Source organism: Prionailurus viverrinus, chromosome D1, assembly GCF_022837055.1.
Source record: "Prionailurus viverrinus isolate Anna chromosome D1, UM_Priviv_1.0, whole genome shotgun sequence".
Lineage (NCBI taxonomy): Eukaryota > Metazoa > Chordata > Mammalia > Carnivora > Felidae > Prionailurus > Prionailurus viverrinus.
The window spans coordinates 94,691,421-94,719,020 of NC_062570.1; positions in this window are offsets into that span (position 1 = coordinate 94,691,421).

Consider the following 27,600-nt stretch of genomic DNA (forward strand, 5'->3'; position numbering starts at 1 on the left):
TTAGATTTTAAAACTTTGATTTATTTAATTTTCAAATGGAGACAAAAAATTTCAAAATAGTAACACTGAGCATTTTTGAGTCTTTAACACACAGTGGGCTCTGTGATAAGCACATTATACATACCATTTCATTTAGTCTTTATAACACTACTATGTAAGTATTTTCATTTCAAAGATAAAGAATCTAAAGTTTTGAGAAGGAGGTCACAGGGGCTTGGACTGTAAAATTTGTCTTAACATCTCTGATATTATAATGATTTCTATTATCCCAATTAGAATCATCATGTGAATGTACAATAAACTGTTCAGAAACTATTATGCTTTATTCAGATATGAAGGATAGAGATGACAAAGATAATTGTGTTGATGTTATCAACTTCAAAATTAACTTCTATGGGGATAAACGTTAAGCTTACAGAATTTGGCAATCTCTTCAATTGACAATAATATCTGCTGCCCCCATGTGGTAAACTTTATGACTATCCTCTCTGGTATTCATCTCTCCCTCTACCAGTTAAAATATTCCTGTGCTATTCCATGTGTTCAAGGATTCCTTCTGCTTGCTCTGGAAGGAAGCAGATGAGGAATCAAGATTATGGTTGGATGGAATTTAATGACTGATAATGTGTTAAATGGTGTATCTGGGCATGTTGGTTGACTCTTTAACTTAAGCGAAAAAGAGAATTTGTTTATTAAGGAGATACAAAGGGCAATTTTCAATATAGAGGAGAAGCCACAGAAGGAATTCCACTAGGAAATTCTAGAAAGCCTTAGTAACAGGAATTGTTCTTCTGTCTATTCCAGGTAATGATACTAGAATGAACTCCAACCATTAATTGTATCATTGCCTCGTTTAGGTAAAATATCAGAGTTCAGGAAGAGAGCTTCCAACTGATGAAACAAAGGCTATGGTCTAATCTCTTAACAGTACTAATTGGACAAAGGACCCATATGGCAGAAGGCACCTTCCAGGATACTTATTGACTTTTGTAATGGTGGCATTGGGCATTTTTATTTACTGTACATTGAATAAAGATAAAATTTCTCCAAAGTTTATTAACCTCATTTTAGCATGGAAATATGAATGTTTGGCCACCAAAATCCACAAATGCTCATTTAACTATGTTATCTTACCAGCCACTGGATTTCCATTTTTAAATAATAGCTGTAGAAACATAATGCTTCTGCATAGTAATATAGGTTTCTGACAGTGTGATAATAGGAACTAGGGATAGTCACTGACTGATTTGTCAATAACTTCATTTGGAGAGGTTTTTAACCTATGATCTCTAAACCCTATAAACAAAACTGAGGGGTTGTTAAACCAGCAACAGTTATATCCAAATATTTGAGGATATGTTTGTGTGTAAATTTTTTTCTGGTTGAAGTTCACATGATTTATTGTATTCCCAGGGAATCTGTGCTATAATTCATCTCCAAATATGTAAAATATCTAATCTATTGTGAGTCATGTATACGATAAAATATTCAGTTAGTGGCAGTTTCTGCCCTCAATAAGTTCATGACTTCTTCAAAGAAATGAATGCATATAGGTAGATTCCCATACAATTTGATAAAATATTTTTAAATAAATGCTATAGAAGGAAAGCCTTCTACTTGTGTATACAATGTAGTAGTTGGTGTCAGCCCAGTACACACACCTACTGCAAAAAGAAAGTTGAATACATAAATCATCTATTTAACACAATTAAGAGACAGCAGCATGCAGCATGAGAAAGAATGACTAAGATTTATTAGAGAAAGATCTCCATAGAAAGAAACTGATCCTCTGAAACTGGGGATATTTAATAACTCTGTCTATGAGCAGAAGGCCAAAAATTTGAGTTAGAACCCAGAAGAGCAACAGAAAAACAAAAGAGCTTTGGCAGATATTAAAGGGATGAGAAGCACATGGCTAATTATCCTCTTAGTATATTTGCTGAGCTCTAGGTCTGCTTGATAGGGGGAAGGCCATAACCTAAGCAGAAATCAAATAAAATTAAACAGAGAAACGTTGGAGTTTGTGATCTTTCAGAGGACAGGGTGCCATAGAACAGAGTAGGTTAGTCAAAAATCCTAGAAAGACAGGGTAAAAACCAAAGTTGACTCAGTCTTAACAGGGCTTCAGCTTAGCCTTGACTAGCACCACTCAAGATTTGATTAACATCGTGAGTCACTACTCTGTGTGCCTACTGCAGGAATGGGTGAACTCTTGAGAGAGATAAGATTATCTACAATCTCTACAGTTTTTAACTAATGAAACTCAAGACTGAAACAAGGAGAAAAAAGAAGCTATAAAAGTAGACCTATAGGTGACCAAGATACTGCAGTTAATTGAAAAGAACATTAAAATCATACATTTTTTTAAATCAAGGAAAATATGGAGGAAAAAGATGAAGAAATTATTCCAAAACTTATGACCTACATAAATGTAAAAATTTAACAAGTTTTGAAAACCCCAAGTGAATAAATACAAAAACAACAAAAAACAAAACAAAAATTGAACCATCAACTGGTCACAACAGAACTGCTAAAAATCCAAGACAAAAGAGAAAATCCTAAAAGCTGCTAGCAAAAAACAAAACAACAACAAAAAAGATAAATAACCATAAAAGGAACAAGAATGAGACCGATAGCTGACTTCTCAGTAGGGATCATAAAATCCCTAAGAAAATAAAAACAAATCACAAATGAATCTAAAAAGAGAGGCATGTTTTGATAATAACTGTAGATGTAGTTTCTCACAGAGAGTTTACTGAATTCCAATACATACAAAATACACAAAGATTTTGAAAAGTTGTATTGGAAAAGCCATCCCTAGTTTGGACTACAAAGACTAAACCTGTTCAAGGTCAAACAATATCCTCTTGCCTAAAATTTTCAGTAGCCAGCAAACAGCATAAGAAGCCATCTTGGGTTCCAAAAATGATATATTCTATAATGTCTCTTAAGAGATGGTCAAGAGAAATGGTGGGAAAAAACAATTTCTCAGAGGTGAATCCAAGAGTCATGGAGACCAACAGACTTGGGAACCATCCCAATGAACAGACACATTGCCCAATCAAGAAACATTCAAGTCCCAAGAATAGCCAGATGAAGCAACATTTGTCCACTGAGATTTCAGAATTTCTACGAAACAGTGATTGTTATGTGTTCCCTATTCATCATCCTTCTAAGTGATTTATTCTCCTCTGGCATTATGCATGCATAGAGCTGAACTGTATTTTTTCCCAAAAAAGTTAAAACAGGAAGAGGAAAATGCTGACTTGACATAAAGCATAAAATTCTGGTTTTGAGCCTAACAACATGATCAGATGAGACTTCTGGAATGTCTTGGGGAGTGAATACACTTTGTGTGTGGAAGAGATACAAATAAATGCCATCAAGAGAGCAAACTATGATACACTGCATTGATATTCCCAATGTTTCACTATTCTCAGTATCCACATATTTATTATGTGATTTTTCAACTCTTTCCACTAAAGACAGGGCATATACTGATGTTGAGCTTGGCCATTTGACTTCGTTTGGCCAATAAACATGGACAGAAGTAACAGTATGCTAGTTCTCAACCAAGACTGAAAACCAATGTATTTTTACACTTATTCCTCTTTCATTCTTCCACTGTCATGAGAAGAAAATGTTCCATGTAGTCAGTCCACTGATATAATAAGGATAAGAAATATACATTGTAAACCTGGATCCAACCAACATTCAGCAACTGGAAATTCAAAACTGATGTTGTGATTACAAATTGTTCAACTACTGTTGAGTGGCAATATTCACTAAAATTCACCATATGTATACCTAGCATTTCTATTTCTTGGTCTAGACTTCAAAGTAATACACGTGCATGTATACATACATACACAAACACATGCAAGTCCATTGATGAGTCTCACAAATTAATAATGTATGATTCCAAAAATCTCAAAAGAGGAAGAACCAATCTAAGATCATAGAAACTGGGGTAGCAATTACCCTTGAGAGGACATGCCAGTAGAAGAAATAAGGAACTGTTGATTTGCTGCTAATACACAGTTTCTTGATCCAGAAGCTGATTTCTGGGTATGTCCATTTTGTGAAAATTCACTAAGTTGCAGACTCATGATTTCTGCCTTTTCTGTATGTGTACTATTCATAAACAAAATACACATGAAACATGCTCTGGAAAGATTAATGAAAGGGAACATTCTATTTTTCTTTCACATGCTACCCCTCTTTTTGGTGCAAAAAAAAATGTATCATTATCTTATAACTTAAAAACAAAATTAATTAAAAATACAAAATTATTTATACTTTGACAAAGCAAAGAAAATGAATCAAATACACAGAAATTGCATGTATATTGAGCATTGTAAATAAGTAGGTATATATCTGGTATCAAGGTGGTGAAAGAAATAAGTAAAAGAAAACTTTTCAAAAAAAAAAGCAGAGTGCTAAGACAGACAGAAAAATTATAAATATAAATCATATTAAACATACCCAAGGTATTTTATTGTGGCTAAAGGTTTAAGGTATGTCCAGCCTAAATATATCAGGCACTTAATAAAAATTTCATGAATTGATTGATAAATTGTATATGGGAGGAAAGTATCAAAAATACTGTTTGGATTTCCTGTTTTCTCAGACAATGGAGTTTCTCTGCAGCTTTTAAACTGATCAAAACTTTGCTTTAGAAGCTACCAGAGTAGAGACCAGAATTAAACAAACCAGTTAGAAGGACTGCCGTAAATTTTCGAGGCTTGAAATAATTAAAACATAATTTGGTCCACAAAAGGCCATTTTTATGGTAGTTCTTTGGCAACATTCCTAAAACAACACTATGAAAGAGCTGGCCATATCCACTTCTCTATAGGAATAAACTAAATTCATTAAAAAATAAAAACAAGAAATAAAGTCACTGTTTACATAGCAAAGACACCATAGTGTTATGTAATGGCCAGATTCCCCAGAACCTTCAGATGGAGCTCAAATGCCTTCTCTCTTAATAATGTCCTTTGCATCCTCTCCAGTTTATGCTCCTGTACTCCTCAGAGTACAGTTCACTCTACCATGGGATGCATGTCCCACCAGTGGGACTGTGAGTCAGAAAAGCTTCTCCATATGACCTGCAGTGATAAAATCCCAGTTGATCCCATTCGTGGAATGTCTCTTGTATTTACCTTTTATTTTCCAAGTAGAAAACAGACTGCATCTTATCCTCTCAAAAAATGAAGCCTGAAGTTGTTGTAGCATTTTGTGTATACCCTTTCCATAGTGCATGAAAATTTCTAGAAAGATTAATTTTATCTCTTGACTTCCTTTACGATGTAAGGCAGGTTGGCAAATTCTGTTGGGTACATAGAAGCCTATCTATGGATTTTTTTCTAGTCAGAATAGATACCTGGTTCATAAAATAAAATCACAGAAGCATAGAATTAGAAGTCTAGAAGTACTCAGAGACTATCTAATGCAAAACGCTTATTTTACAGATGAAGAAAGTGAAGAATGGAATTGTCATTTGTCCCAGATGACTCTCCTAGTGACCAACATCCTAGGAAGGGGGATGTAGATCTCTAGGATACTTTTGGTGTTGGAAACATTTTTTGAAAATAATTTAACTTGGAAGTGAATGATCTCAGATTCTTGTATTAAAAAGATGTAAGCTTTTACTTTTTTTTTTGCCAACCATTGTGTGTGTGTGTGTGTGTGTGTGTGTGTGTGCGTGCGCGCACGCACGCGTTGTCTATAAATGACTGTCTCATCTATGAGTGATATTAATTTTGTTGGCAGGTACTTTTTTGGGATTTGGCATGACAGCACTTGTGAAAAATAAAAATAAAATATTGGTGTTTATAAATATCCATACATATATGAAAACAAAGATCACATTCAGTTAAATGGAGCAGCTGAGGTATATATTTAGTCAATGTAATATTTAGTTAATTAGGAACTCTCTTATTAAAACTCACACCTGGTGGAATAATATAATTGCTGGGGATCTGCCAAGGGCTTGCAGGCCACTGAAAAGAGATGGAAATATTAGAGATCAAATTTGTTGCCTGAAATTAAAATACTTTTCAAGTATCCAGAAGCAAATTAAAGTAATTGTTAGGATGGTGACAGATGTTGAAATTTTCCACGACATTAAATGCATAATGAATATCCATTGAATGCCCAAAACTCTGAGACCAGGAAAGCGCTGAGTGCCTCTGTAGCATGTGACATGCTTACTTCCTGATTTTATGATGGTTTCCATGGATGCAAGGGGACTCCATACTAGAGGATAATAGGGGAAAAGATGAGCAGCATAGTTATGGACTGAGTGTCTGTGCCACCTAAAATGTACATGTTGAAGCCCTAATCCCTAGTCTGGCTATATTTGGAGATGGAGCATCTAAGGAAGTAGTTATGGTTAAATGAGGTCACAAAGTCAGAGCCAAGATCTGATGGGATTGTGTCCATATAAGAGAAACACCAGAGAGCTTGCTCTTTATTGACACATACTGAGGAAAGGCCATATGAGGACATAGCAGGGAGGCAGCCATCTACAACCCAGGAAGAGAGCCCTTGCCAGAAGCTGACCCTGCTCTGGAGCTGGACCTAGGGCTTCTAGCTCCCATCACTGTGAGAAAATTAATTTGTGTTGTCTAAGCTACTTGGTTCGAAACATTTTGTTGTGGCAGCCCAAGAAGACCATAGAGACATGAAAAAATGCTTCTGAACCATCAGTGTATTCTGGTAGATACATGAACTTTAGAGACTTGGAAGAAAGTAAGCCAAAAACAAGAAAAATAACAATGAGATCCCAAAAGGAGCAACAAAGATAGAAAATCTTTGTCATTAATGCGGTGGTGGAATATGATGATGTGAAAGAGAAGAGGGATGTCTGCTTCTTTAGATTTACACATTAGGTCTAATGCACTTCCCTTTCGAGGAATAAATTACAAAATTAGGTATAAGAACCACCTATGAGGAATTATTGAGTTGTTTAAAAATGCATGTTTCCAAGGTTTGCTTAAACTTAGTCTGCTACTGACCCAGGAATCTGTGGTATTCGGTCTGAAACTGTTGAATAATAAAGTTCGATACCTGGTATAGTAGGGTGTAGGAAATGTCAATCAAAGGAAGGTTTCATGTAATTTACCTTTCAGTTTTATCACTAATTCATTCTATTTAAAATATTTTGAAAAGAATTAAAAACTACATATAAAATAATAAACCATGCTTTGAATGACACTAAACTTCAGTGAAAACTGAATCAAGATTTAAATTAACAAAACCCACCCAAGACATCATCGTTAAACAAGAATACATGTAAATATCCTAGATTTGGGGGCGCCTGGGTGGCGCAGTCGGTTAAGCGTCAGACTTCAGCCAGGTCACGATCTCGCGGTCTGTGAGTTCGAGCCCCGCGTCGGGCTCTGGGCTGATGGCTCAGAGCCTGGAGCCTGCTTCCGATTCTGTGTCTCCCTCTCTCTCTGCCCCTCCCCCGTTCATGCTCTGTCCCAAAAATAAATAAACGTTGAAAAAAAATATCCTAGATTTGTACTTGAAAAAATATTTCAAAATTTCAGACTTGGGAAATAGCCTATTGGCTGAGATATTTTTTACTTATACCAGGACTCCTTTTTAGAAGCTATGGCTCTGCAATCAACAGATACTGTGATATGATGTCCATTGACAAGTGGAACTTGAATGAACTTGTTACCCTTGTGAAATGAACATGCCATACAGTACAATGTGATATCCTAAGCTAATCACAAAGAAGAATTTTTTTGGCCAGGATTTGCATGAGCAGAAATATCTTTTAATGCAACATTTTAGAATCACCTAAGCCACTGTAACAGAGTATTTGTATAATATGCTGTGTGTGTGTGTGTTGGTAAGATATGGAAGGGAGCCTGTAGATTACAAGGAAAACCTGGAATTTGCTTGTAATTCTGAAAGATGTATTCTTAGAAATCTTTTCCTATTCTCTCCTATGAGCTACATTATTTTTTAATTTCAACATCTGCCTGTATGTCTTATGGGGTTTGGTCTTGTCTAGTGTTCTTGGCACTTTCAAGAATTTCTCTTTATCTTTATAGTTCAGGAACTGTATGAAGCTATGATTAGATATATCTTTTTTATCACCAAGTCAACCTGCCATGTGAGCTCTTTTATTCTGACAAACCATATTTAATTTTAACTTAGGGTAATTTTTAATAATTTCAGCTTAGGGTATATTCTTTATGTATTTCAAAACTGCCTCTTCTCACCTCTTCCTTTGTGGGAGGCTTCTACTGGATGTCCTTAAACCCACATACTTGGTCTGCTGAGTCCCCGCAGATCTATTCTATAGGTCTCTTACATTTTCTCTCATATTTTATGTCTTCACTCAATTCTGTTTTTTATATTAATATATTTCTTCTACTTCACTTTCAGGCCATGAGTGTATCATTGGAAATCCAATTTCCTTTTTCAGATGTTGTATTTGAGCAGCACGTGAACATCACTGTCCTTTGTTGGATCATCTTTTCGTTTCCCTTGTTCAATACTTCCATTTCACTTTTTCTATTAGTTTGACTGATCTCCTTTGGTTGTTACTCTAAAGAAATATCAACATTTTTCATTGCTGGCTCATTTGGGGTACATCTGGCTGTTGTACTTCACAAGGTAGTGGTTTCCTCTGGGATGGAACAGTTGGTATTATAGGAGAAAAAAGTTAAAATCCCCTTTCTGGGCAGCACAGAAGAAGCCTCCTTATTCCTCACATAATTCTCTATTTTTTTTTTCAGTTTATTTATTTTGAGAGAGAGAACATGTGAGCAGAGGGAGGGCAGAGAGAGAGAATCCCAAGCTCATGACCCAACCGGAGAGATCAAAAGTTGGACACTTAACTGACTAAGCCACTCAGGCACCCACCCTCCTTCTGATCTTCATGGCTAGGGAGAACCTGGCTTACCAATGCAGCATGTCCTTGAATCTCAGGAGCCAGGGAAAACCTTATTAAGTTACCCTAAGGTAGGGTATATAAATGTGTACATGGCCTTCTAATAAATGAGTCTCAGACTCTTTAGCAGCAGGACTGTATTAATTTCCTCCAGCTGCCAAGATAAAGTAAGTCCAAAAACTAGAGGGCTTAAACAACGGAAATTTATCCATCACAGTTTTGGAGGCTGAAACTCCAAGATCATGGTATTGACAGAACTGATCCCTTCTTCAAGTTGGAATGGCACATCTATTCCATGCCTGTCTCCTAGCTCCTGGTGGTTTGGTGGCAATCTTTGGCATTCTTGGCTTGTTGACAGATCATCCCAAACTCTGCCTGTATCTTCACACAACTTTCTCCCTATTTGCTTATCTTCCTCTATGTCCAAATTTTTCATTTTTATTTTGTTTTTTTTATTTTAGAGGAGAGAGAATGTAAGCAGGGGGTAAAGAGCAGAGGGAGAGAGAGAATCTTAAGCACACTCCAAGCTCAATGCAGAGCCCAACATGGGGCTTGATCCCATGACCCTGGGATCATTACCTATGCCAAAATCAAGAGTCAGATGCTCAACTGAGCCACCCACGCATCCCATAAATTTCTCATTTTTAAAAGGACATGATCATATTGGATTAGGGCTCACCTTAATGACCTTATCTTAACTTGAAAACCTCAAAGACTTCATTATGAAATAAAGTCTCATTCACAGGTACGGGGAAGTGAGGACTTCAAAATCTTTTGTGGGGGGCACACAACTCAGTCCATAACAATAACTGTGCTTTGGTTTTTTTTGTATGTTTTTGTTTTTTTCAAATCGCATCTTGCTCAGAAACGCAATATATAAAACAGGTAAAATCGAGCAGATCTGGTTAAGTGATGGTGGCTGCAAAGCATTGTTGACCCTGACTTTATCTCCCCATACAGCCCATGAAATCCCAAGATATGTGCATTTTTCACAAAGCACAGTTCAAAAATGGCTATTGGACAACCTCATTTTTAATAGCTTTTGCTAAACCATTGTATGAGAAAGTCATAATGCATTTTAAGAATCTGATATTCCTAGACTTTTCAATCTTTTATGCTTTTTTTCAATCTTTTATACTTTTTCACTATCACAAACAACACGGGGCTAAGCAACTGTGAAGGTAACTTTTTGTGTACATTATTAATCATTTCCTTAGTGATGTTTCCTAAAAATGAAAATGTTTTTTAATTACTTAAGTATGTTAGCAGATTAATCCAAATTGCAATCTCCCCCCCTCACCCCCCCCCCCAAAATGTTCCAGCTAATTCTCTTTCCAGCTTTATACTGTGTACTTTTAGGTTTAGCTGGCCTTCGTCACAGAATATTGTGTTTCAAGATGGAGTTGTTTTCTTCTACATTAAGTAGAAGGAAAGCACTGGCTTTGCACAGGCCTGCCCCAGCCCTCAAAGAGTTTATTCACACTAAAAGGAAGTAGGTTTGAAGAATTGAGAGAAGAGGGATTAGGCAGAGAAGGTGCCTCTAGGTATAGAGTTCATTTTCCTAATGAGGCACTTCGGGAAAACACCAAATGGTGGACGCAGCGCTGCGGGAGGGCCCGGGGGCCTAAAAATGGGAAGCCGGGTGGTTTCCACAGAGGCTCTGGCTGAGGCCCTGGCAGACGCATCTGAGCCCAGGCCTGAGACAGTGGAGCTCGTGCAGGCAAGGTTGAGGACAACGACTGGATGCCCATCACCAAGCTGGGCCATCTGGTCAAGGACATGAAGATCAAGTCCCTGGAGGAGATTTATCTCTTCTCCCTGCCCATAAAGGAATCTGCAATCACTGACTTTTTCCTGGGGGTGTCCTTCCAGGAAGAGGTCCTGAAGATTATGCCTGTGCAAAAGCAGACCTGTGCTGGGCAGCTGACCGACTTCAAGGCATTTGTTGCCACGCAGATAACAATGGTCTGGATGTTAAGTGCTCCAAGGAGGTAACCACTGCCATAGTTTCCTAGAGGTGCAACAAATTACCACAAACTAGATGGCTAGAAACAAGACAAAGTTATTGTCTTACAGGCCTGGAGATCATAAATCCAAAATCAAGGTGTTGGCCAGGGTCAGACGCCCTCTGAAGACTCTAGGGAAGAATCCTTTCTGGTCACTTCCTAACCTCTGATATGGCCAGAAATCCTTGCCATTCATTGCCTTGCACCTTCATTAGTACTAATCTCGGCCCTCTTCAGTACATGGCTGACTTCCCTCTGTGTGTTCAAATCTCTCTCCCCTTACAAGGGTATGTTACTGAATTAAGGGCCCACCCTAATCCTGCATGGCCTCATTTTAATTTGATTACATCTACAAAGACTCTTCTTTCAAATAAGGTCATATTCACAGGCACCAGGGATGAGGGACTGAATATATCCTTTTGGGGAAGCACAATTTATTCCACACCAGGTACTAACTGAATTCTAGGGCAAAGGTGGGTGCCTAGGTTGGGGGCTGTTGTGAAGAGAAGTCCAAGGGAATCCTTTAGATTAACCTGGCCTTCTTCAGTTTCATATAAGATTTAACCTCTTTGTGACCACTGATCCTTCTCCAAATGGCAGCCTGGCTTGGAACCATTTTCGGTGTCACAGAGCCACCTATCACTGCCACTGTATACATCATAAAGATAAACACACATTTTTTTTTTTTACACTGTCACAGAAACTAATCGTAGCCAGGGATGCTACAGGATCCTGCAGTGTGCTCTTTGCAATCACTGGGCCATTTCAATTGTACTAAGTGGTCTGCACAGACAGGAGTAGCATGTGCTCATTAAGATAAGTGACACATTGGGGCGCCTGGGTGGCGCAGTCGGTTAAGCGTCCGACTTCAGCCAGGTCACGAGTGAGTTCGACCCCCGCGTCAGGCTCTGGGCTGATGGCTCGGAGCCTGGAGCCTGTTTCCGATTCTGTGTCTCCCATTCTCTCTGCCCCTCCCCCGTTCATGCTCTGTCTCTCTCTGTCCCAAAAATAAATAAAAAACGTTGAAAAAAAAAAGATAAGTGACACATTTAATTATAGACTCAGAAACACAGGTTTCAGTACACTCTGTGAGGAAGCAAATCACATTTCATGTACCTGCCAACACAAACATAAACCCTTAATCACAGTCAGAACAATGCATTTAGAGTAAAACCATTCCAGGTTCTCCATTTCACTAACCTATGGCTTTTTTTTTCCCTTCCCAGAGGTTAGTACTGCCTATAGCTGAGAAAGAGAAGTCAGAATTCCAGCCTTTGTCAACAAATATTTACTGAGCAAGAGCTATGTGCCAGGATCCATTCAGGGTTCTTAGAATACATCAGTGAAAAGCAAAACCAAAAAGCAAAACATAGATACAATTTCCTTCTTTATGATGCTTATGTCCTACTTAAAATCTTCACTGATTGTTTTCATTTTTCTATTTTTGCTATTAATTTTGGATGACACCTCATTGTAGTTAGTTGAATTTTTAGCTGGAATCAAAATGTATAAGTATCAAAATGTTTTATGTTGGAAGAGCCTAATATCTTCCCTTCCTTCCTTCCATCTTTTCCTTTTATAATTTTTTTTGATGTTTATTTATTTTGATAGAGAGAGACAGACCGACAGAATGCAAGTTGGGGAGGGGAAGAGAGAGGGAAACACAGAATCCAAAGCAGGCTCCAGGCTCTGAGCTGTCAGCACAGAGCCTGACACGGAGCTTAAACCCACAAGCCGTGAGATCATGACCTGAGCCACAATCAGACGCTCAACCAACTGAACTACCCAGGTGCCCCTTTTTTCTTTTCTCTTCTCTTCTCTTTTCTTGAGTCTCAAAAGTTGTATGAGCTATAACCAAGATACACTGGCTACAGGGAATAAGTAAGGTCTTTGTCTTTTCCTGGTATCTTCCATCAGGCCTCAATGGAATGCTCTTTCTGAAGTGTAGTTTTAAAGGCATCTATCCCAACTATTTTAGTGACTCCCTGTGTAAGGCACCAGCCTTATTCATAGGTTTAGAGTTTGATTTCTAAATATTCTTTGACTTTCTCAGTCAGAAAGAAAAAACTGGGACAGATCAGTGTGCCTCTATCACAGCATGACATTTGATTTAATTTTCTCTTATATTTTACTTTATTTTAATGCTGCTTATGAGCCCCATTTCTATAGCTCTAATTGTAACACCATGAAGGCAAGAAAAATTTCCTTCTTTAATGCCTCTATTCTTCATTGTAAATACAGTTCCATTCATACTGTAGATATCAAATAAATACTTTTAGAAAGTGATATTTTCCATTTGGCAATTCTTAGGATTCCATAACTATGCACATTTTATCAAATGCATTTATATTCTCTTTCCCAGTGCTAAACACAAAATACATATTACTTTTCTAATGCTCATAAGTTGCAGAGATTTTAAGGCTTGAAGGGAACTTCCAGCAGCCAAATCTCAGCCCCACTACAGTCATTAAATGCTTGGATCTCCCTGCTTCATGTTTCTATTTGAACTGTCCCTTTGTTAGAAACTTAGTTCACAAGTAGCTCTGTTTAAACTGTTTGTCTTAACCTAAGTCAAAAGCCGTGTCTCTGTAACTGTCATTAATGAGTCTTAGTCAAGGATAGGTACTGGTTTCACCTTGTCTGGTGGACAGATTATGAGGTGGTCACTATAATCTTGGTCTCATTTTCACTCCTGTGTGTAATCCCCTTTCCTTAAGCATTGTAGGGCCTGTGACTTGCTTCTAACCTGTAAAGTGTGGGAAAAGTGACAGAATATACAAGATTATGTGTACATAATTATATCACTTAAGATTTTAACAGCCATCTTGGAAGAAGTATCTCTCTCCCTTGCCGACTTTGAGGAACTAACCTGTCATTGGGAAGGTCCATGTGGCAAAAACTGATGGTGTCTCAGGCAAAAAGTTAATAACAGATTGAGGATCTTAGTCCAAAAATATACAAGAAATGGACAGCAGCCAAAATCACTTGATCTTGAAAGTAAATCCTTCTCCAGTCAAGCCTCTGATGAGAACTCAGCCCCAGCCAATATCTTAATTGAACACTTGTGAGGTCCTAAAGCAGAAGACCCAGGTAAATTATACCCAGCTTCCTGACCTAAAGAAACTATGAGATAATAGGGGCGCCTGGGTGGCGCAGTCGGTTAAGCATCCGACTTCAGCCAGGTCACGATCTCGCGGTCCGTGAGTTCGAGCCCCATGTCGGGCTCTGTCTGGGCTGATGGCTCAGAGCCTGGAGCCTGTTTCCGATTCTGTGTCTCCCTCTCTCTCTGCCCCTCCCCCGTTCATGCTCTGTCTCTCTCTGTCCCAAAAATAAATTTAAAAAAAACGTTGAAAAAAAATTAAAAAAAAAAAAAGAAACTATGAGATAATAAATGTGTGTTGTTTTAAGTCATTATGTTTGTGGTAATATGGTCACACATTCATAGATAATGCATACACAACATATGCCAACTCTGGGCATTTAGTTAAATTTCCTGAATCACTGAGGTTAAGAAGGATTCTGAAGTCACATTTGGTCTCAAAAAGAGTAAGTGCCATAAAGTACTAGCAATGTTTTCAAGGAGTACATTTATGAGAAGTAATACACTGGACATTTATCCATCCACTCTAATTCACACTCTTCACAACGAGAAACAACAAGTAATATGTTCCACATATAAACTCGTATACTCAAGATCAATTCCATGGGCAAAAGGCTGTAAAGTGAGTGATCAGAAAAGAACAGGGGTGAAACAGGCTACACATAAGTGATGATGCATAATTGTGTGAAAGAACGTGACTGCAGGAAACTGTCCAGTTTGAAGGGCTCAAGTACCAGTCTAAAGGACTCAGCTGTTCCAAGACTAAAGCAGATGGTGGCTATGGAAGATACCAATCCAGTGTTTCCAGGTCTACCAGTGTTTCAATAGAAGCCGAATATTTTAATGTTAATGTGAAACTTCCCACTTTTTAAACACTGACTACTTTTTATACACAATTAATTTTCTCACCATTTGAGATGCACTATCGTTGAACAACAAGCTTCTACTGGTGTGCTGTCTCTACAGAGTTTGCAGTCCTACCCAGTATGCGATACTGATATTGCCAACACCATTTCATTTCTGCCCATATGAAAGGCAATTACAAGCTTATATAATTAAGTGGGATAATAAATATCTAAGGATGAATCACATGGAATACTTAATTTCAAGTTAATGATACTGAAGGCAAGACTCTCCCCTCAATTAGTTTTATGCACATACTTGCAGTCAGTGGGAATTGTTTGTGAATGTATGAAGTTAGTCCCAAGAACTGCCAAAGCAGATATCATGATACGTACGTGGTAGTTTATAATCCACACCAGTCTTTTTTTTTTCTTTTTCAGTGATCACCGAAATAGTCTAATTTAATGAGTTTATCATTGTCTAGACACTCTGAATAACTAATCGTATCTCCAGTCTGTTGGCAATATTGATGGAGCACAGATCCTGGCATAAACTTTGAAGACCAGTAGGAAAAGAAGCACGTTCCTTGACTCCACTTACAACTTTAGTGGAGATTATGAATATAAGACAAAAAAGAAAACCATTCTGATTATGTTACTGGTTTATCACATGGGCTGACCTCAGAAGAATTTTAACAGAAAATAGCTCATTCTTTCTCTCACTGTTCTTATACATTCATTCTGTGGGATAATTGTTTTGGCTCTAGTGAATTATATACATGAGTGGTCCCAAAGCCTTTCTGGTATACAGCTAATAGACACTGAAAGTGTAGAAATGACTGATGCCGGCAGATGTAGCCTTGCAAGTTCTTATTGGAAGTTCTAGCATATCACTGTGGAATGTGGAGAAATTTGGTAGCTGTTGTTTTCCTGACCTTTGGTGCATCTGCTGAAACCAAAGGAAAAGTTGTATTTAGCATCTGTTACAAATGCAATGGAGGTGAATATGAAAACATGTGATATTTTGAGATGAAAAAAATTATTTAAACCTAGAGGACAGAGTCTATCTGGATCCAGCTAGATACCTAATAAAATCACACTCTATTAGAGTATACAATGCATCTTTAAAACCTCATACAAATCCTATGAAAATTTAAAATAGAATTTAAAACGGCTAAAGAGTAACTGTGTTTAAACCCCCATCTAGCACAACTCATTATCTCGGGAAAGTGTTGGGCCTTTCTTATACTTCTCTGTACAATTTCCTCATTTTAAAAATAGAAATAATGACAATAACCTAACATTTAAGTGATTAATCTATTCTAGGTGCCATTCTGTATATTTTACATGGATTATATAATTTAGAACTCATCACAGTCTTATAAGGTATAACATACTACCATTAGTACACCAACTTTGCTAACGATGAAAACAAAGATTAAGGTGACTAAATAAGCTGTGGCCAAGATCTTGCAGACATCTGAACCTCAGAAGTTTACTTCTAATGCACAAGATCTTAAGTATTTTAACATATTCCTCACCTGCTTTGCCTGTGATTAAACATGATAATGCCTATAAAGTAATAGGAACATAAAAGATTCTCAATTTATACTTGTATTTATGAATTAGGGGTAATAATCTTCAACACAGGAAAATGTAGAAAGACTGAAGAGTTATTTTAAAGTAAAGGTGACTACTGATGTATTTCCCATATTATCTTGTCCAAATATTTTTCATACCAGTATATTCTCTCTTTTTGTCATCCAAGACCACTGTTTTGAGGCTTGCATCTTTAGGGTCTCCTGTGATTTGGGTATTAATAGCCAAAGGAAAGAGATGTTCTTCCTGCTCCATCCTCTACTCACCTTGGAACTGGAGAATAGCCCTTGGGATACACAGAGCCAAGGTCATGTGGTTGCTCCTAATAGCCATGCTATTTACAGTTGGTTTCTTTTGCTTTTAATGAGAGGAAACTCCTCTCCAATGTGAAAAGCAATTCTCCATGGATCCTGCCTACAGAGAAATGACATCTAGATCTCACTCCAATTACAAATGGGAAGCTAGTTGCCAGTGAAATTTCAAAGGACTTAACAAGGTTATGCTGACATTGAAATTTAAGTTGGTCCTTGGCCTCCCCTCTAGGAAAACAAAAACAAAAACAACAAAAAACCCACATGGTCCTTTGGGGGAAATCAGGGGTTGTAAGTAAAAAGGCATTCTTTTCTGCATGGTTTCTTATCTGTGACACCAGCACCAATACATGTTGATCAGACTACAGCAAATTCTTATGTCCATTCTTGATAAATCATGAGCAGCCTAGTTTTCTAAACAAAAAATTATTATTTCTTATATAAACTATATAGCTTGACTAGAAAAAAAAAAGTAACAGAAAGGTATGTACATATTATTGTGCGATATGTTCAATAGGTAAAGTGAGAGATTCTTTACAGATACTAAATGCAAAATGAAAAAAATAGAAATTTAAAATGATGGGGTGATACAGGACATTTGTCATTGTAAAAGAATTTGCAATTTTAACTATAAAGAGTAAGGATACTGACAACATGAATTCAAAACCTAAAACAATTTTATGGTTGTAGAAATTTTCATGGAGGTAATTTAGATACTGGTTGCCTTGGGGTGCTTGGGTGGCTCAGTCGGTTAAGAGTCCGACTTCGGCTCAGGTCAGGATCTCACAGTCCGTGAGTTCGAGCCCTGCGTCGGGCTCTGTGCTGACAGCTCAGAGCCTGGAGCCTGCTTCAGATTCTGTGTCTCCCTCTCTCTCTGCCCCTCCCCTGCTCATGATATGTTTCTCTGTCTCAAAAATAAATGAAAACATTAAAAAAAATTTAGATACTGGTTGCCTTAAAAATTGCTATAATAGAGTTACTTCTAATAGATGGTGTTTTTTGTTATGTAAATGCTACTCCCCGCAGGGGCTCAAACTCACAACCCTGAGATCAAGAGTCACATGCTCCACTGAGACTGAGCCAGCCAGGCATCCCTATATTACGGTACATTTAAATCGCAAACCATGTAGTGTGAGCTTTTGTGGGCACACACACATCTGTCACACTCAAGTTCAATGTACAGAAGCTGAAGCAACCATGGTATAGTGGGGAAAAACTCACAACTCAAAAACAGTAGACTTTGGTTGGAGAACCAGTTTTACTCCTTATTACTCGCACTTAGAAAATTTACATAATTATACAGGCCTTGTTTTACATTAAATGATTATAATGCCTACTTTGTTGTTCTGAGAAGTATAATGAGATGAAAGATATAAAAGTACCTAATGCTGTATCTAGTTTATTGTAATAGTAGTTTCCATATCTTTCCTGCAGAAAATGAGGGCAAAGATCCATTACAAGTCAAGATTATTTATCCCTCTTCATAAACAATTCTAAAAAGATAACATATTGCGTAGTTGGTGATTAAAATGTTTTGTAGTCAGACATATTTGAAAACTTAATAATGTCTAACACTTATATGGCCCTCATTAGTTCACAGTGTTCTAAGTACTTTACATATATCAGTCTATTTAATCCTTACCACAAACCTATACGGTAGCTTAGTATTATTATTTTACAAAGAAAACTGAGTCATGAAGAGATAAAATCATGTTCCCAAGATCCTACCTTAGACCAGTTTTTAAAATTTTAAAGCCTCTGTTTCTGTCTCTAAGCTGGGTGCAATAATATACCAACTTTTAGGTCGATATTAAATGTGAAACTATACCCAAATTTTGTGGCATGTGGTAAGAATTTAATAGTATTAACGCAAAACAACTTCTTAAGATTACAAAAGCGACCAGAGGCTAGACAAAAACATCAATGATTGAGTTTAGCTGCTAGAAACAGACACCGATAACAACATAGGCTTTTAGAAAGATGTTCTTTTTTTCCTCTCTGTAACGAAGAAACCAGAGATAGGCAGTTCAGACTTGATTTTAAGTGAGCAAACTAGGAATCCTGCTATGCTTTTTCAAGACCATGCTTATCAGCTTATGGTCACAAGATTGCTGCTCAGATTCCAGCATCGAGTTCAGATTCCAGGAAAGAAGAGAAGGGGCAAAAATTCAAAGTTTGTGACACCTGAGCATGCTCCACTTTAAAGACTTCCCAGAAGGCCAGACCAATGACTGCATTTTATTAAAACTTTGTTGCATAGCCAACATGAGTGGTTCATGAGTAAAGTGAGAGTGATGGTTATTAGATAGGCAACAGGCAGTTCCTGTCACCCAAGGTTAAAAGAATTGATTTCAATGTTAAATGTTAGTCAAAATTCTCTAAAGTCTCCAAATTTATAGGTAGACTTAAAAATGCAAAGCCAGGGGCCCCAGGGTGTCCAGTCGGTTAAGCGTCCGACTTCAGCTCAGGTCATGATCTCATGGTTTGTGAGCTCGAGCCCCACAGGCTCTGTGCTGACACCTCAGAGCCTGGAGCCTGCTTCAGATTCTGTGTCTCCCTCTCTGACTTCCTCTCCTCCGCTCATGCTCTGTCTCTCAAAAATAAACGAACATTGAAAAATGAATTAAAATAAAAATGCAAAGCCAAGGGTGGAGAAGTTAAGATGGCAGAGAAGTAGGAGGACCCTGGGCCTTCCTCATCCTTCAAACAGCTGTATTGAGGCCAGGTCACTTGGAAGACCCAGGAAATTGATCTATAGACTGGCAGAAGGATCTCCACAGTTGGAAGGAGACAGCATGGCAGGTGCAAGGTGCATAATAAGTGAATTGAGGGAGAGAAACATTGCAGTGTCACAGAGGGGAGGGAAGCCTTTCCGTGGAGAGACAAAAGGAAGGGAAAGAAAGAGGGGTTTTAAGAGAACAACATCAGGTTCACACAAGAGGAAAATCTCTCTGGAACAAGGACTGGGGAGTGAAGAATACTGAGTGTCACAGGTATTTTTACAAAAGGCATTTGGAATCCAAACTCAGGTTATGGAAGTGTGTGACCTTCTCTAGAGTTGCAGCTATGGCGCATGCTCCTGGGGAGAAAGAGGGAGCTGGTCCAGGAATGCAGAGTTTGGTGTAGTGATGGCCAGGACACATTGGGAGAGAACATTCCCCTTCCTGGAGTAGTTTTTTGGAAGAGGGTATATTGCTTCTCCAAGGACAAAAGACCCTGTAGGTTCCAGCAAAAGGCCTTTTATTGGCAAGGGACAGAGGCGCACCCAGAGAGCATAAAATCTTTTTGCTGCTTTTAGTGGTGCTACACCATAGATTCTGTGTACTGTGCAGATGTGGGACTGTTTTTCTGCAACAAAGGACATCAGAAACAGTATGGAAAGGCTCTACTCCAGAGGAGGGTGCTGTGTCATTTTAAGTCTTCAAGTGTGAATCCCAGTGACTGGCAAAAGAAAAAACACAGCAGAGCTGTGGCCCAAAGCATGCTGATGTCCCTCACTACTCCATGAGGGCTGTGTGAACAATGGGGTGGGGTGTGTGAGATCCCCTGTTCAGGGACGAGAGACTGAGGTGGTATCACTTTCTCCCCAACACAGTGTGTGACTTCAGAGAAGAACACAGTGGCCCCAGTGGAGGCAGGACTCACTTACACCAAACCCTGACCCTCTGTTCCTTGTCAACTGCTTCTTTGCTTGGGCAAGAATGACTTTGAGCCAATGCAGTGGGCCTCTCCTCCAGAAGACCAGCACAGGCAGTACCACATATGCACCAAGTGTACTGAAAATCAAGTGCTTCAAAATGATACCTGCAGATCTGGTGGAAATAGTACCAGGCTTATGTTTTGTTTTGTTGTCTTTTATTTATTTCTTCTTCTATTTTTCTTTTGGAATAATTTCTTTATTTCCTTTCCTTCTCTCTCTCCCTCTCTCTCTCTCTCTCTCTCTCTCTCTGATCAGCCTTCTTTTTTTATTTTTCTTTATTTTTATCTTCTTTTTCTTTTTCTTTGAAAGCAGCCTTATGGTTTTTTTTTTAATTACCTTTCCTTTTCTCCTTTTTTGGGATCAGGCTCCCCTCCCCCTTTTCCCAGGCTTATTTCAACAAACAATTCAAAGCACAAGAGTTAAAGGTCCAAACACTCAACCACTACAAGCAAGGAGGAGCTCTGCAGAGGACTGACCAATGGAAAAGAGTAGCCAAAACACAATAGCAGAGTGCACATAACATATATCAGAAACACTTCCTGGAGTGCCAGGCCCTGGACAGTGTATGATTCCTTTTTAATACAGTAGTACTCTCAGGTGCAGGACACTTACCAAACTTTTAAAACACACAAAACACAGAAACTTAGCCAAAATGACAAGACAGAGGAATTCTCCCCAAAAGAAAGGTCAAGAAGAAATCACAGCCAAAGAATTGTTCAAAACAGAAATAAACAATATATCTGAACAATAATTTAGGACAACAGTCATAAGACTACTAGTTGGGCTTTTAAAAAGCATAGAAAACACCAGAAAAACCCTTAGCACACAGATCAAAGACCTAAAAACCAAGCTGAAATTAAAAATGCTATGACTGAGATGCAAAACCAACTAGATACAGTCACAACGAGGACAGAAGAAGCAGAGGAGAGAATAGGTGATATAGATGATAAAGGAAAATAATGAAGGAGAAAAGAGGGCAAGAAAACTATGAGATCACAAGAGGAGACTTAGACAACTTAGTGATTTCATAAGGTGAAATAATATCCATACCACAGGCATCTCAAAAGAAGCATGGGAAAAAGGGGCAGAAAGTTTATTTGAACCAACTACAGCTGAGAACTTTCCTAATCTGGAGAAGGAAAACAGGCATTCAAGTCCAAGAGGCACAGAGAAATCCCCTCAGAATCAACAAAAACAGGTCAACAACATATCATAGTGAAGCTTGCAAAATATAAAGATAAAAAGAATTCTGAAAGCAGCTAAGGACAAAAGGTCCTTAACCTACAAAGACAGACACATAAGGTTAGCAGCAGACCTGCCTACTGAAACTTGGCAGGCCAGAAGGGAGTGGCAGGAAATATTCAATGTGATGAAAGGGAAAAATATGCAGCCAAGAATTCTTTATCCAGCAAGGCTGTCATTCAGAATAGACAGGGAGATAAAGAGTTTTCCAGACAAACAAAAACTAAGAGTTTGTGACCACTAAAGTAGTCCTGCAGGAAATTTTAAAGAGCAACACTTTGAGTGGAGGAGAAAAAAAAAGACCAAAGCAACAAGCTACAAAGGACCAGAGAACATCACCAGAAACGCCAACACTACAGGTAATACAATGGCACTAAATTCACATCTTTCAATTATCACTCTGAAAGTGAATGGACTCAATGCTCCAGTTAAAAGACACAGGATATCAAAATGGATTAAAAAAAAGATCCATCTATATTCTGCCTACAAGTGACTCATTTTAGACCTAAAGACACCTGCAGATTGGAAGTGACGGCATGGAGAACCATCCATCATGCTAATGGATATCAAAAGAAAGCTGGAGTAGCCATACTTATATTAGACAAACTAGATTTTAAAACAAAGACTGTAGCAAGAGATGAATAGAGGCATTATATCATAACTGATGGGTCTATCCATCAAGAACATTTAACAATTGTAAATACTTATGCCCCCAACTTGAAGGAACTCAGATATATAAATCAATTAATCACAAGAATGAAGAAAACTTGGGGAGCCTGGGTGGCTCAGTCGGTTAAGCATCCGACTTTGGCTCAGGTCATGATCTCACAGTTTCTGAGTTCAAGCCCCATGTCGGACTCTGTGCTCTCAGTTCAGAGAGTGGAGCTTGTTTCAGATTCTGTGTCTCCCTCTCTCTCTTCCCCTTCCCGACTCATGCTCTGTGTCTCTCTGTATCTCAAAACATGAATAAATCTTTAAAAAGATTTAAAAAAAGGAATAAAGAAATTCATTGATAATAATACAATAATCATAGGGAACTTTAATATCCCTCTTACAACAATGAACAGATCATATAAGCAGAAAATCAACATGGAAACAATGGCTTTAATAACACATTGGACTGGATGGACCGAACATACACTCAGAATATTTCATCCTAAAGCACAAAAAATACATACTCTTCTTGAGTGCACATGGAAGATTCTCCAGAATAGATCACATACTGGATCATGAATCGGCCCTCAACAGGTACAAAAAGACTGCAATCATACGATGCATATTTTCAGATTACAGTGCTATGTAACTAGAAGTCAACCACAAGAAAATATTTGGAAAGCCCTCAAATACATGGAGGTTAAAGAACATCCTACTAAAGAATGAATGGGTTAACCAGGAAATTAAAGAAGAAATTTAAAAATACATGGAAACAAATGAAAATGAAAATACAACAGTACAAACCCTTTGGGATGCAGCAAAGGCAGTCCTAGGAAGATGGTATACTGCAGTTCAGGCAAGAAGCAAGAAAGATTCCAAATACACAACCTAACCTTACATCTAAAGAAGCAAGAAAAGGAAGAGCAAATAAAGTGTAAAGCCAAGAGAAGGAGGAAAATAATAATTATTAAAGCAGAAATAAATGATAGCAAAACAACAAAACAAAAACCAGTAGATCAATGAAACTAAGAGCTGGTTCTTTGAAAGAATAAAAAAAAAATTGATAAATCCCGGCCAGACTTATCAAAAAGAAAAAAGAAAGGACCCAAATAGATAAAATCATGAATGAAGGAGGAAAGATCACAATTAATACCAAATAAATACAAATAATTATAAAAGGATAGTATGAAATATACATGCCAAAAACTGGGCAATCAGGAAGAAATGGATAAATTCCTAGAAACTCACAAACTACCAAAACTCAAACAGAAAGAAATAGAAAATTTTAACAGACCCATAAACAGGAAAGAAATTGAATAAGTTATCAAAAATCTCCCAACAAACAAGAGTCCTGGGCCAGATGGCTTCCCGGGAGATTCTACCAGATATTTAAAGAAGAGTTAATTGTTATTCTCAATCTGGGAAGCCTGTTCCAAAAAATAGAAATAGAAGGAAACCTTCAAAATCCATTTTATGAAGCCAGCATTACCTTGATTCCAAAACCAGACAAAGACCTACTAAAAAGGAGGATTATAGGCCAATATCCCTGATGAATCTGGATGCAAATATTCTCAACAAGATACTAGCCCATCGAACTCAACAGTACATTAAAAGAATTATTCACCATGACCAAGTGGGATTCATTCCTAGGCTGCAGGGCTGGTTTGATATTCACAAATCAATCAATGTGATACACCACATTAATAAAAGAAAGGATAAGAATGATATGATCCTGTTAATAGATGCAGAAAAAGCATTTTACAAAATACAGCATCATTTTTTATAAAAACCCTTCACAAAGTAGGGATAGATGGAACATACCTCAACATCATAAAATCCATATACAGAAGACCCACAGCTAATATCCTCAGTGGGGGAAAAATTGAGAGCCTTTCCCCTACAGTCAGGAAAAAGACAAGGACACCCACCCTCACCATTACTATTTTATATAGTACTGGAAGTCTGAGTGTGAGCATTCAAACAACAAAAAGAAATAAAGGGCAAACACATCAGGAAGGAAGAAGGCAAACTTTCACTATACTCTATGTAGAAAACCCAAAAGACCACCAAAAGATTGCTAGAACTAATACATGAATTCAGCAAAGTTGCAGGATATAAAATCAACACACAGAAATCTGTTGCATTTCTACACACCAATAATGAAGCAACAGACAGAAAAATCAAGGAATCAATCCCAGTTGCAAATGCACCAAAAACAATAAGATACCCAGGAATAAACCTAATTAAAGAAGTAAAAGATCTATACTCTGGGGGCGCCTGGGTGGCTCAGTCGGTTAAGCGTCCCACTTCAGCTCAGGTCACAATCTCGCGGTCCGTGAGTTCGAGCCCCGCGTCGGGCTCTGGGCTGATGGCTCAGAGCCTGGAGCCTGCTTCCGATTCTGTGTCTCCCTCTGTCTCTGCCCCTCCCCCGTTCATGCTCTGTCTCTCTCTGTCTCAAAAATAAATAAAACGTTAAAAAAAATTTTAAAAAAAAAGATCTATACTCTGAGAACTATAGAAAGCTTATGAAAGATATTGAAGACAATACAAAGATATGGAAAAACATTCCATACTCACAGATTGGAAGAACATTGTTAAAATGTTTACATTACCCAAAGCAAATGCAATCCCTATCAAAATACCACCAGCATTCTTCACTGAGCTAGATAAAACAATCCTAAAATTTATATTGAACCACAAAAGACCCTGAAAAGCCAAAGCAATCTTGAAAAAGAAAAAACTAGAGGCATCATGATTCCAGATTTCAAGCTACATTACAAAGCTGTAGTCATCAAGACAGTATGGTACTGGCACAAAAAAAAAGACACAAAGATCAACGGAATAGAATAGGAAACCCAGAAGTGGACCCACAACTATATGGCCAATGTATCTTCAACAAAGCAGGAAAAAATATCCAATGGAAAAAAGTCTTTTCAACAAAGTGTTGGGAAAACCGGACAGCAACATGCAGATGAATGAAACTGGACCACTTCCTTACACCATACACAAAAATAAATTCAAAACAGATAAAAGTCCTAAATGTGAGATAGGAAATCATCAAAATCCTAGAGAAGAATATAAGCAGTAACCTTTCTGACCTTGGCCCGCACAACTTCTTACTAGTCACGTTGCCAAAAGCAAAGGAAATGAAAGCAAACCTGAAATACTGGGACTTCATCAGGATAAAAAGCTTCTGCACAGCAAAGGAAACAATCAACAAAACTAAAAGGCAGTCAACAGAATGGGAGAAGGTATTTGCAAACGACATATATGATAAAGGGTTAGTATCCAAAATCTATAAAATGATTATCAAACTCAGCACCCAAAAGACAAACAAGTCAGTTAAGAAATGGGCAGATGACATGACTCTTTTCCAAAGAAGTTATCCAGATAGCTAACAGATACAAGAATAGATGCTCCACCTCACTCATTATTAGGGAAATAGAAATCAAAATCTTGATGAGACACCACCTCAAACTTGTCAGAATGCCTAAAATTAACAACACAAGAAACAACAGGTGTTGGCATGGATGGGAGAAAGGGAAATCCTCTTGCACCACTGGTGGGAATGCAAACTGGTACAGCCACTCTAGAGACCAGTATGGAGGTTCCTCAAAAAACTACAAACAGAACTACCCTACAGTCCAGCAATTGATCTAATAGGTATTTACCCACAGGATACAAAAATACAGATTCAAAGCGATGCATGCACCTCCATGTTTATAGCAGCATTATCGACAACAGCCAAGCTTTGGAGAGAGCCCAAATGCCCATTGACTGATGAATGGATTAAGAAGATGTGGTATGCATGTGTACACACGCACACAATGGAAGATTATTCAGCCATCAAAAAAAATGAAATCTTCCCATTTGCAATGATATGGATAGAGCTAGAGTGTATAATGCTAAGTGCAATAAGTCAATCAGAGAAAGACAAATATCATGATTTCACTCATGTGGAATTTAAGAAACAAAACAGATAAACACATGAAAAGTGGGGGAGGGCAGAAAAAAGGGTAAGAAACCACAAGAGACTCTATAGAGAACAAAATGAGGGTTGATGGAGGGAAATGGATGGGAGACGGGCTCGATGGGTGGTGGGCATTAAGGAGGGCACCTGTTGTGATGAGAACTAGGTGTTGTATGTAAATGATGAATCACTGAATTTACTTCTGAGACCAATGTTGCACTGTATGTTAACAAACTAATGTATAAATAAATAAATAAATTTAAAAACTGCAAAGCCAAGTTTTTTTTGTATTCAATGACATAATTATGAATCTTTATAAATAAAAACATTTTAATTCAAAGTGTATTAATTATAATAAAGTCCCTAAGAATCCTGTATCATTTTCCTAGGGTTGCTGAAATAAAGCACCACAAACTGGGTAGATTAAAACAACAGAAATTTGTTGTCACATTTCTAGAGGTCCAAAATCCAGTTTACAGGTCTAAAAGTCCAACATCAGGGCACCTAGCAGTCTCAGTCAGTAGAGCATTGGACCTTTTTAATGTTTATTCATTTCTGAGAGAGAGAAAGACAGAGCATAAGTGGGGGAGGGGCCGAGAGAAGAGACACAGAATCTGAAGCAGGCTCCAGGCTCTGAGCTGTCAGTACAGAACCCAATGCGAGGCTTGAACACATGAACTAAAAGATCATGACTTGAGCTGAAGTCAGACCTTAACCAAATGAGTCACCCAGACGCCCTGAGCATGACTCTTGACCTTGGGGTTGTGATTTTGACCCCCTGTTGGGTGCGGAGGCTACTTTTAAAGTAAGCTATAAATACAGAAGAAATAAAGAAATGAAATAAAATTAAATAAAATAAGGGCCAAAATCAAGATGTCAGTAAGGTTGGTTCCTTCTGTCAGTTCTGAAGGAGAATTTGTTCTATGCCTGCCTCCTAGGTTCTGGTGGTAGCTGGCAATACCTACTATTCTGTGGCTTATAGACACGTCACTTCTAAGTCTGCCTCTGTCTTCACCTAGTTTTCTCTACGTCTCTGTGTTTTCTCCACTTCCATTTCATATAAGGACACTCATCATTGGATTTAGAGCCCACCACAATTACAGTTTTTGCAATTGCATAACTGATCTCATCTTGAAATCCTTAACTTAATTACATCTGCACAGACCTAATTTCCAAAATGGTCATATTCATAGACACCAGAAGTTACCACTTGGACATAGTTTTTTTAAGTTTATTTATTTTGAGAGAGAGCGCAAGCA